The sequence below is a fragment of the Amphibalanus amphitrite genome, unplaced genomic scaffold (assembly GCF_019059575.1).
Source record: "Amphibalanus amphitrite isolate SeventyFive unplaced genomic scaffold, NRLGWU_Aamphi_draft 001512F_arrow, whole genome shotgun sequence".
Taxonomy (NCBI): domain Eukaryota; kingdom Metazoa; phylum Arthropoda; class Thecostraca; order Balanomorpha; family Balanidae; genus Amphibalanus; species Amphibalanus amphitrite.
The window spans coordinates 26,795-36,412 of record NW_024883005.1 but is presented as its reverse complement, the minus strand read 5'-3'; positions in this window follow the sequence as shown (position 1 = coordinate 36,412).

The window sequence follows — 9,618 nt, the reverse complement described above, 5'->3', positions numbered from 1 at the left end:
AAAGGACTCCATCAGTTCAGGGTGATGGCCATGGGTCTCAAAAATGCTGGAGCCACATTCCAGCGACTCATGGAACTGGTGCTTGCGGGTCTGGACTCGAAACGCTGTTTAGTCTACCTTGATGACATCATCATATCAAGCAGATCCGAGGACGAGCACATCGCAACGCTCCGTGATGTCTTCAAGCGAGTGAGGTCGGCGAAGCTGAAGCTCAAACCAGAAAAGTGCCGCCTCGCAAAGCGCGAAGTTACGTTCCTCGGTCACCGGGTCGCAAAGGAGGGACTCCTACCGGACCCACATAACATCCAGAAGATACTCGACTGGGCTCCACCGAAGACGGAAGATGGCATGAAAAGCTTCCTCGGATTGTGCGGATATTACAGCCGTTTTGTCCCACAATACATGGATCTCACGAAGCCGCTGAGGGAAGCCAAGGTGGTGGGTGACCACCTGACGTGGACGCCGGAAGCTGAAGCAGCTTTTGAGAGTCTGAAGCAGGCGCTGACTGCACCTCCAGTGTTAGCCCTCCCTACGTTCCGTGGTACATTCGTCTTGTACACGGATGCATCCGACTCTGCAGTCGGTTCGGTGCTCGCGGAGCGGGTGGGTGACACGGAGAGAGTCATCGCCTACGACAGTAAGGTGCTGACAAAGCAACAGCGCAGATGGCCAACATATGATAAAGAACTCTGGGCCATCGTTCACGCCATCCGGCGATTCAACCAGTACACAGTTGGAGCAGAATTCGAAGTCGTGACCGATCACAAACCACTCACGGGTGTACCGGAGTCCATCAATGTGGAACGTGACGGGACGGGAAGACGTGGCCGGTGGGCCATCGAGCTGAGCTCTTACCAGTTCCGGGTGGTTGTCCGGCCGGGCCGTGATCACGGCAATGCCGATGCGATGTCCCGGCAGCGACCAGTCAACGGCAATATCTGGACGGGCAAGCGCAGCAAGTCTTATCCCGCCGAAGCCGGTCAAGCACCCGTGCATACCGCAGCTACAAGAGCCCAAGAACCTGCTTCTGGTGGAGAGGAGGAATGTGTGGGGAAGACTCGAGGCGCAGCAGAACTTGACCAAGTCTGCGCACTGCCTACTGCGCCACCTAGTGCGAAGGGTGACCAGGCGGGACGCCTAATCACTGAAGCACCAGGACAATCGGAGTTGCAGACGGCGCAACAAGAGGACGAGGTCCTCAGCGTCATGCGGAACGCCTGTCTGGGCAGTCGGGAACCACCGCCCGATCACCCTCTCGCCGAGTGGGAGCTACTGCGTGGGAGCTGGACGCAGCTCGAAGTGCGGGAGGGCGTTCTCGGCATGAGGACGAAGTGGGGCTTCCGGGCCCTGGTCCCCGATTCGATGCGATCAAGGATCATGACGCTCGCCCATGACCATCCGACGTCCGCACACTTGGGACGGAGTCGAACAACGGAAAGAGTGCGACAGCGCTTCCTCTGGCCCGGCATGTTCGCGGACATCCGTCGGTACTGCAGCACGTGTGATCTTTGCCAACGGCGCCATCGCCCTGCACCGAAGAAACGGGCTCCTCTGGTGACGGAGGTCACGAGTCAACCATTCCGCAGAATTGCGATTGACATCACTGAGATGCCGGTGTCGGAGAATGGCAACCGATATGCAGTAGTCATCATGGACTATTTTTCTAAATACGTCCGAGTGTACCCAGTCAGACGGCAGGATGCCGAAACCGTAACCACGGTGCTGTTGGATTGGGTTTACGACATGGGGGTGCCAGACAGGATTCACTCGGACCAAGGAGGCCAATTTGAGTCTGCATTGTTCCAGTGCATGTGCAAGCGACTGGGCATCCAGAAAACGCGTACAACGCCCTATCACCCTGAGAGTGATGGTATGGTAGAGCGTTTTATGAGAACACTCAAGGGCATGGTCGCCAAATACGTTGACCCTCAAGGAGCGAACTGGGACGCTGACATCAAGGCGTACTGCATGGCCTACAACACCTCTGTACACAGCGTCACCGGATATTCCCCGTTCTTTCTGCTGCACGGATTCCACCCGAAAACGCCACTCGATGCGGTCATCAACCCTCCGGATCGGGCGGTAAATATCCGGTGCTACCTTGAAGACCGTCTAAAGGCCATTTCAGAGGCTTATCAGACGACTATCAGGAAAACCCGGGCCAGTGCTACGGAGGCTGCGACCCGATTCAACCAGCGCGCGAGCGGAAAAGGGTTCGAGGCTGGTGACCGGGTATGGATTCGAGATAATAGGGTCTCGGTCGGCGGGAAGCCGAAGCTGGGACTGTACTACAAAGGCCCAGGCACCGTCATCGGCCGCCTCGGAGGAGAGAGAGGAGTAACGTACCTCGTCCGTGACGACAAGGGCAAGGAAAAGGCTCTGCACTTCAACCAGCTAAAGCCAGCTGTGGAACGGGAGTCCCACAAACAGGAAACGTCTGGAAGCACCCGGAGGGACGACGCATCGGACACAGCCACAGAAACGCGTCCCAGGAAGCAGACGGAGTCCGAGGAGACTGGACCGGATCCACTGGCGTTGTACTACCTCTGCCGGCGGGCCCGAGATCAGGTGGGGAATGGGGGTACATCTGTGCGGGGCGCGTATGTGACCAGGTCTGGCAGAGTGTCGCTTCCCCCAGATCGTTTTCAATCCTAGGCCTCGGATGCTCTCGATGTGCATCACCAGTGTCTGAATCAGTTTGTATTTCCGGTCGCGTTCCGGTCGCGTAGTGTGTCGCGTTTCTTTGTTACTTGACCAAGTGGAAACGTTTCTTTTATGGGGGGAGGAGTGTTGGGATATTGTGACCGCGCACCGGCCGTGTGGGGCCGTGGAACAGGATGGGTCGGCGGCCCGGCCGTCCGGCCGGCGAGCCGCCTGACCGCCGCGCGGTCACCGCGCATGCGCTCTGTGCCGTGGTTATATAAGGGCGCGACCGTGACCGGACTGGGTCAGTCGGCGGGTCGCCGTGTCCGTGCTTGGTCTTCGGTCGCTGGAAGCACAATACACCGTGTCGTGGTATATGCAGCTTTACTTGGCCCTAACATAAGGTCATTTGTAGGCTATGTCGAAAATACATTTGCACAGCAGTTTTCGAGTAGATGGATTGACCGAATTCCAAATCAAAGCACATCATCGGGTAGCCCATAGGCCGTAGTAACTTTCCTTAAAAACCGCTTTTCGATATGTGACCCCGTTTGACCTCGGCAGGTCAAAATGTGCAAATAAACGACACTCAATACGTCTCAGCCCGGATTCAGCCCTGATTCGGGACACCTCCGATCAAGCTGAAACTCGCACACAATGTAGGCCATGACATGCCCAATCCACAGTCCAAGTCATTCGGTGGCACTCCCAGCCGTTTGACCTAGAGAGGTCAGCAAAGGTCACGTGGCCCAAATTTGCACAGCAGATTGTGGCCCACCCAGTAGAGCTAGAGCGCTAAAAATGGCACCAATCGACTCGCCAGCATCTAATCTTACTTTCCCAACACTCATTTGACCTCTCAAGGTCATGCGATGACCTAAGGTCATTTGTGGGCTATGTCGAAAATACACTTGCACAGCAGTTTTCGAGTAGATGGATTGACCGAATTCCAAATCAAAGCACATCATCGGGTAGCCCATAGGCCGTAGTAACTTTCCTTAAAAACCGCTTTCGATATGTGACCCCGTTTAACCTCAACAGGTCAAAATGTGCAAATAAACGACACTCAATACGTCGCAGCCCGGATTCAGCACAGATTCGGGACAACTCCGATCAAGCTGAAACTCGCACACAATGTAGGCCATGACATGCCCAATCCACAGTCCAAGTCATTCGGTGGCACTCCCAGCCGTTTGACCTAGAGAGGTCAGCAAAGGTCACGTGGCCCAAATTTGCACAGCAGATTGTGGCCCACCCAGTAGAGCTAGAGCGCTAAAAATGGCACCAATCGACTCGCCAGCATCTAATCTTACTTTCCCAACACTCATTTGACCTCTCAAGGTCATGCGATGACCTAAGGTCATTTGTAGGCTATGTCGAAAATACACTTGCACAGCAGTTTTCGAGTGGATGGATTGACCGAATTCCAAATCAAAGCACATCATCGGGTAGCCCATAGGCCGTAGTAACTTTCCTTAAAAACCGCTTTTCGATATGTGACCCCGTTTGACCTCGGCAGGTCAAAATGTGCAAATAAACGACACTCAATACGTCACAGCCCGGATTCAGCCCAGATTCGGGACACCTCCGATCAAGCTGAAACTCACACACAATGTAGGCCATGACATGCCCAATCCACAGTCCCAGTCATTCGGTGGCACTCCCAGCCGTTTGACCTAGAGAGGTCAGCAAAGGTCACGTGGCCCAAATTTGCACAGCAGATTGTGGCCCACCCAGTAGAGCTAGAGCGCTAAAAATGGCACCAATCGACTCGCCAGCATCTAATCTTACTTTCGCAACACTCATTTGACCTCTCAAGGTCATGCGATGACCTAAGGTCATTTGTAGGCTATGTCGAAAATACATTTGCACAGCAGTTTTCGAGTAGATGGATTGACCGAATTCCAAATCAAAGCACATCATCGGGTAGCCCATAGGCCGTAGTAACTTTCCTTAAAAACCGCTTTTCGATATGTGACCCCGTTTGACCTCGGCAGGTCAAAATGTGCAAATAAACGACACTCAATACGTCTCAGCCCGGATTCAGCCCTGATTCGGGACACCTCCGATCAAGCTGAAACTCGCACACAATGTAGGCCATGACATGCCCAATCCACAGTCCAAGTCATTCGGTGGCACTCCCAGCCGTTTGACCTAGAGAGGTCAGCAAAGGTCACGTGGCCCAAATTTGCACAGCAGATTGTGGCCCACCCAGTAGAGCTAGAGCGCTAAAAATGGCACCAATCGACTCGCCAGCATCTAATCTTACTTTCCCAACACTCATTTGACCTCTCAAGGTCATGCGATGACCTAAGGTCATTTGTGGGCTATGTCGAAAATACACTTGCACAGCAGTTTTCGAGTAGATGGATTGACCGAATTCCAAATCAAAGCACATCATCGGGTAGCCCATAGGCCGTAGTAACTTTCCTTAAAAACCGCTTTCGATATGTGACCCCGTTTAACCTCAACAGGTCAAAATGTGCAAATAAACGACACTCAATACGTCGCAGCCCGGATTCAGCCCAGATTCGGGACACCTCCGATCAAGCTGAAACTCGCACACAATGTAGGCCATGACATGCCCAATCCACAGTCCACGTCATTCGGTGGCACTCCCAGCCGTTTGACCTAGAGAGGTCAGCAAAGGTCACGTGGCCCAAATTTGCACAGCAGATTGTGGCCCACCCAGTAGAGCTAGAGCGCTAAAAATGGCACCAATCGACTCGCCAGCATCTAATCTTACTTTCCAAACACTCATTTGACCTCTCAAGGTCATGCGATGACCTAAGGTCATTTGTAGGCTATGTCGAAAATACACTTGCACAGCAGTTTTCGAGTAGATCGATTGACCGAACTCAAAATCAAAGCACATCATCGGGTAGCCCATAGGCCGTAGTAATTTTCCTTAAAAACCGCTTTTCGATATGTGACCCCGTTTAACCTCGGCAGGTCAAAATGTGCAAATAAACGACACTCAATACGTCTCAGCCCGGATTCAGCCCTGATTCGGGACACCTCCGATCAAGCTGAAACTCGCACACAATGTAGGCCATAACATGCTAAATCCACAGTCCAAGTCATTCGGTGGCACTCCCAGCCGTTTGACCTAGAGAGGTCAGCAAAGGTCACGTGGCCCAAATTTGCACAGCAGATTGTGGCCCACCCAGTAGAGCTAGAGCGCTAAAAATGGCACCAATCGACTCGCCAGCATCTAATCTTACTTTCCCAACACTCATTTGACCTCTCAAGGTCATGCGATGACTTAAGGTAGTTTGTTGGCTATGTCGTGACCTTTGCTGACCTCTCTAGGTCAAACGGCTGGGAGTGCCACCGAATGACTTGGACTGTGGATTGGGCATGTCATGGCCTACATTGTGTGCGAGTTTCAGCTTGATCGGAGGTGTCCCGAATCTGGGCTGAATCCGGGCTGCGACGTATTGAGTGTCGTTTATTTGCACATTTTGACCTGCCGAGGTCAAACGGGGTCACATATCGAAAAGCGGTTTTCAAGGAAAGTGACTACGGCCTATGGGCTACCCGATGGTGTGCTTTGATTTGGAATTCGGTCAATCCATCTACTCAAAAACTGCTGTGCAAGTGTATTTTCGACATAGCCCACAAATGACCTTAGGTCATCGCATGACCTTGAGAGGTCAAATTAGTGTAGGGAAAGTAAGATTAGATGCTGGCGAGTCGATTGGTGCCATTTTTAGCGCTCTAGCTCTACTGGGTGGGCCACAATCTGCTGTGCAAATTTGGGCCACGTGACCTTTGCTGACCTCTCTAGGTCAAACGGCTGGGAGTGCCACCGAATGACTTGGACTGTGGATTGGGCATGTCATGGCCTACATTGTGTGCGAGTTTCAGCTTGATCGGAGGTGTCCCTAATCTGGGCTGAATCCGGGCTGGGACGTATTGAGTGTCGTTTATTTGCACATTTTGACCTGCCGAGGTCAAACGGGGTCACATATCGAAAAGCGGTTTTTAAGAAAAGTTACTACGGCCTATGGGCTACCCGATAATGTGCTTTGATTTGGAATTTGGTCAATCCATCTACTCGAAAACTGCTGTGCAATTGTATTTTCGACATAGCCCACAAATGACCTTAGGTCATCACATCACCTTGAGAGGTCAAATGAGTGTTGGGAAAGTAAGATTAGATGCTGGCGAGTCGATTGGTGCCATTTTTAGCGCTCTAGCTCTACTTGGTGGGCCACAATCTGCTGTGCAAATTTGGACCACGTGACCTTTGCTGACCTCTCTAGGTCAAACGGCTGAGAGTGCCACCGAATGACTTGGACTGTGGATTGGGCATGTCATGGCCTACATTGTGTGCGAGTTTCAGCTTGATCGGAGGTGTCCCGAATCAGGGCTGAATCCGGGCTGAGACGTATTGAGTGTCGTTTATTTGCACATTTTGACCTGCCGAGGTCAAACGGGGTCACATATCGAAAAGCGGTTTTTAAGGAAAATTACTACGGCCTATGGGCTACCCGATGATGTGCTTTGATTTGGAATTTGGTCAATCCATCTACTCGAAAACTGCTGTGCAAGTGTATTTTCGACATAGCCTACAAATGACCTTAGGTCATGGCATGACCTTGAGGGGTCAAATGAGTGTTGGGAAAGTAAGATTAGATGCTGGCGAGTCGATTGGTGCCATTTTTAGCGCTCTAGCTCTACTGGGTGGGCCACAATCTGCTGTGCAAATTTGGGCCACGTGACCTTTGCTGACCTCTCTAGGTCAAACGGCTGGGAGTGCCACCGAATGACTTGGACTGTGGATTGAAAATGTCATGGCCTACATTGTGTGCGAGGTTCAGCTTGATCGGAGGTGTCCCGAATCTGGGCTGAATCCGGGCTGCGACGTATTGAGTGTCGTTTATTTGCACATTTTGACCTGCTGAGGTCAAACGGGGTCACACATCGAAAAGCGGTTTTTAAGGAAAGTTATTACGTCCTATTGGCTACCCGATGATGTGCTTTGATTTGGAATTCGGCTAATCCATCTACTTGAAAACTGCTGTGCAAGTGTATTTTCGACATAGCCCACAAATGACCTTAGGTCATTGCATGACCTTGAGAAGTCAAATGAGTGTTGGGAAAGTAAGATTAGATGCTGGCGAGTCGATTGGTGCCATTTTTAGCGCTCTAGCTCTACTGGGTGGGTCACAATCTGCTGTGCAAATTTGGGCCACGTGACATTTGCTGACCTCTCTAGGTCAAACGGCTGGGAGTGCCACCGAATGACTTTAACTGTGGATTGGGCATGTCATGGCCTACATTGTGTGCGAGTTTCAGCTTGATCGGAGGTGTCCCGAATCTGGGCTGAATCCGGGCTGCGACGTATTGAGTGTCGTTTATTTGCACATTTTGACCTGCAGAGGTCAAACGGGGTCACATATCGAAAAGCGGTTTTTAAGGAAAGTTACTACGGCCTATGGGCTACCTGATGATGTGCTTTGATTTGGAATTCGGTCAATCCATCTACTCGAAAACTGCTGTGCAAGTGTATTTTCGACATAGCCCACAATTGACCTTAGGTCATCGCATGACATTGGGAGGTCAAATGAGTGTTGAGAAAGTAAGATAAGATGCTGGCGAGTCGATTGGTGCCATTTTTAGCGCTCTAGCTCTACTGGGTTGGCCACAATCTGCTGTGCAAATTTGGGCCACGTGACCTTTGCTGACCTCTCTAGGTCAAACAGCTGGGAGTGCCACCGAATGCCTTGTACTGTGGATGGGGCATGTTATGGCCTACATTGTGTACGAGTTTTAGCTTGATCGGAGGTGTCCCGAATCTGGGCTGAATCCGGGCTGCGACGTATTGAGTGTCGTTTATTTGCACATTTTGACCTGCAGAGGTCAAACGTGGTCACATATCGAAAAGCAGTTTTTAAGGAAAGTTACTACGGCTTATGGGCTACCCGATGATGTGTTTTGATTTGGAATTCGGTCAATCCGTCTACTCGAAAACTGCTGTGCAAGTGTATTTTCGACATAGCCCACAAATGACCTTAGGTCATCGCATGACCTTGAGAGGTCAAATGAGTGTTGGGAAAGTAAGATTAGATGCTGGCGAGTCGATTGGTGCCATTTTTAGCGCTCTAGCTCTACTTGGTGGGCCACAATCTGCTGTGCAAATTTGGGCCACGTGACCTTTGCTGACCTCTGTAGGTCAAACGGCTGGGAGTGCCACCGAATGACTTAGACTGTGGATTGAGCATGTCATGGCCTACATTGTGTGCGAGTTTCAGCTTGATCGGAGGTGTCCCGAATCTGGGCTGAATCCGGGCTGCGACGTATTGAGTGTCGTTTATTTGCACATTTTGACCTGCCGAGGTCAAACGGGGTCTTATATCGAAAAGCGGTTTTTAAGGAAAGTTACTACGGCCTATGGGCTACCCGATGATGTGCTTTGATTTGGAATTCGGTCAATCCATCTACTCGAAAACTGCTGTGCAAGTGTATTTTCGACATAGCCCACAAATGACCTTAGGTCATCGCATGACCTTGAGAGGTCAAATGAGTGTTGGGAAAGTAAGATTAGATGCTGGCGAGTCGATTGGTGCCATTTTTAGCGCTTTAGCTCTACTGGGTGGGCCACAATCTGCTGTGCAAATTTGGGCCACGTGACCTTTGCTGACCTCTCTAGGTCAAACGGCTGGGAGTGCCACCGAATGACTTGAACTGTGGATTGGGCATGTCATGACCTACATTGTGTGCGAGTTTCAGCTTGATCGGAGGTGTCCCGAATCTGGGCTGAATCCGGGCTGCGACGTATTGAGTGTCGTTTATTTGCACATTTTGACCTGCCGAGGTCAAACGGGGTCACATATCGAAAAGCGGTTTTTAAGGAAAGTTACTACGGCCTATGGGCTACCCGATGATGTGCTTTGATTTGGAATTCGGTCAATCCATCTACTCGAAAACTGCTGTGCAATTGTATTCTCGACATAGCCCACAAATGAC